Source organism: Stegodyphus dumicola, chromosome X1, assembly GCF_044657685.1.
Source record: "Stegodyphus dumicola isolate Sdum_Otavi_A_Nest chromosome X1, ASM4465768v1".
Taxonomy (NCBI): Eukaryota; Metazoa; Arthropoda; class Arachnida; order Araneae; family Eresidae; genus Stegodyphus; species Stegodyphus dumicola.
In genome coordinates, this window is record NC_140780.1 from 99,921,472 (window position 1) to 99,924,539 (window position 3,068).

Sequence of the window (3,068 nt, forward strand, 5' to 3'; positions counted from 1 at the left end):
GTTATAACGTAAAGCACATACGCGAGACTGTCAATAAGTGCAATGGAGACCGTGGTGCAGATAATGGTGATGCGTAGGCTTAGAAACTGACTGCGTACAAAGAAGAACAGTTAGTAGCATAAATTCATAAGCGACTAGTGACTGCATGTAGTGAGCAAGTTCCTGCTCGAAGCTTTGTATTTAACTGGATTAGAAATTTCAACATGGGAAATGACAGTGTAGTGAAAGAAATGAACGATGATATATCAGTAATCAGACTTACACCAACTGCAGTATAGCAGGTTTCCAACTTGATACCGACAAACATTATCTTCAGTGAGGTACATCTTGAAATGGGTGTTGGTAGAGAAGCTGTACACAAAAAAGGTTGATTTGAAAATACGAAAACTCTTTGTTCAATGGGAACCTCCAGAGGCTTACCCACTTTGTGTCAGGAATTCTTGCACTGGCTATGCACTTTTCGAAGAGATGGTTTGGTTTGGTTTATTTGATTATGGCAAAACACCCTACGGCTAGCGTAAGGGAAGGAATGACTTCGAGGAGGACATCAATCACTATTCTTTACACCTCACTTCGAAATCATGGAGAAAATCAGGAAAACGATCCATACAGCTAGCCAACTGGCTGGGATTCGAACCCCGAACTACCAGTATTCAGCAACTTTACAGCTTTGCCACTAGTGGGCTTTCGAACAAATGAAGCAGAACTTGCATGGTCGACCATTCCATGAGTGGATCTGCATTACGCCTAAATGGCTTCAGCCATCAGAAACTCTATGAGAATGGGAGAGCTGTATTTATTTAGGAGAAGATTACCTGTAATACCTTTGTATGTATTCCGAAAATTGAACCATGTTCTCTCATTTTGCTCATCTTGATGCAAATAACTATTGACAGACTCTAGTATACATCTTTGCTATTAATAATTACAAATTTTAGAATAATCAAAGTTTAGCTTTACAGAAAGCTCCCATTTGTAAAAGACATGGAAAAATTTATATCCTATTCTCTTATCTATTCGGGATAGGTGGGACTTACGAAACACTTATTATGCATAATAACTTGTTATATGAAACACAATTTCATATGAATTAGCTTCTCTTTGATCACGAAAAAAATCTTCAAGCTCATAAGGAATACGTAGAGAGAGTATGTAAATTAACAATAACAACTTAAGTTATTAGGGTAGATGACCATCACATTTAAATATAGTGAAGCTATATATATTTCAGAAACAAAATACATGCGCAGATCACATTCGGGAAAATTCATCATTTTCTGCGTTTTTCAGTATAACGAACCTCAATTGTAGTCGATCAAACACAGATAGTTCACCTTTATTATATAATATACGGATAGTAGGATATAACAGTTTGGAATCCAGTACATTGTAATTGCAAAGCGGATGCATCATATTATTAATTAAGTCCCGCTGGTAATGAAATTTTCATATGCTTTATTGCTTTAGAGCTTGTAATTCAAATATGCAGTACAGGATATAATATTCTTGCAGTGTCAGGTGCAGCTTTACGACAAAGGTGAGGATGATAGCCATAGACAACGTGGTGGATGCAAACTAGCATTTGAATTGCAGTACAGTGCGGCCATCAGAAATTCTATCCAATGCGCGCGCATAGCATAATTTAATCGCCAAGCTTCAGAGTGAGTTTGGTACCGCTTCTAAGACTGCAATATTAGCCTATACGTCTGACTAGCTTCCAGAACTCAGAAACTGGACTCTGGCCAATTTAAAGGGGACACAAAAAGACAAAGTGAGTCTAAAATTGTCATTAAAACTTTTATTGCATGAAACTGTTAAAAATATACTATAGCAGTATATGGGTTTGTTTGATTACATATTGCGGAGTTTATTTGCAATACTTAACAGGTCCTAATTTAGAAGTCAAACAACAAAAATTAACTTTATGTTTGGAAATTTTCTGTGAAAATTTGCAAATATAACGTTGATTTTGGTTTTTTTATTTCTAAATTAATACTTGTTCTGTGTGTTATTTTTTTATTACTTAACAGGTATTTTAATAAAAAAAAAGGCTTTTCATCTGGTCAAATCGTTTTATTTTTTAGAAATGTATTAGCTACATTTTTAGATTTCCTTTCTCCTTCCCATTCTTCTTGCACATATACTAAAATTTGAACGATACCAGAGAAGATTAGCATGGCCCCTGCGCCAGGATGACAGCCTGTAAAAATTAAGTAACACACTGTAAATAATTTTATGCATTTCTCATTTCATTAATATTGTTTTACTTGATAAACATACTTACTTCGTAAAAAGCCTTCAGATGATATTTGTTGCAATTTCTGCAATAATTTCTGTTATTAAAATATTTTTATATTCTAATCAGTCTGTTTGCAAGATTAAACCTGATTAACTCTTAATCTCTCTGTAACCTTCATGTATTTTCAATGAATTCTCGTCTTCGCACTTAGCTTCAATTTTCGGAAGACCAAAACTACAAGAAAAAGTGTCTTAGAAATTACTTAATTATGTGCAATTCAACAAATAACATCAATGCTTAATCAACCTGGTATTCAGTTACCTCAGCTTCTAGCCATATGCGCCATCAAATTTTAAGAAAGAAATCACTTTTCAAACATAGACCTGCACACAGATGGACGACAGAAGAAATAAATTGCTATTTGGTGGGTTCCAGCATATATCTCTCTAAAATAAAAAAATAGCTTACTCTTTAAACTTGATTTACATTTTGGTAGTGGCTGAATGAAAAGCAGAAGTTTCAAGAAAGACGTAACATTGAAATATCATGGTGGCAGAAAGAAACCATACTTCCTTGCTGAATTATGCCTTTTATTTCTAAAAAAGCCTGGAAATTTGAAAAGGGATGAAATTTTCAACAGTTTAAGTTGGCTAAGTGTCTAAGTTTCTGCCTGTGCGAATGACTTTCTAAAATAAAACGGTTCGTATTCGTTACCTGGAGAAAACAACGGAAAAGCTAATGCAGCCAATCCCTTTGTCTGAATTCGAAACTGGATAGAAAGTCATCTGATAGAGTAGATCTTCTTGACTTGGGGGCACTATTTTAAAAA

General features: G+C 34.8%; 1 non-coding gene across 1 annotated transcript; it reads left to right on the forward strand.

The window, feature by feature from the left end:
- The first annotated feature begins 2,121 nt into the window (after window positions 1-2,121).
- Window positions 2,122-2,226, forward strand: LOC118199070 (U6 spliceosomal RNA). The gene has a single exon (XR_004759886.2). It is a non-coding gene; the product is annotated as a U6 spliceosomal RNA (small nuclear RNA).
- Window positions 2,227-3,068: the final 842 nt, after the last annotated feature.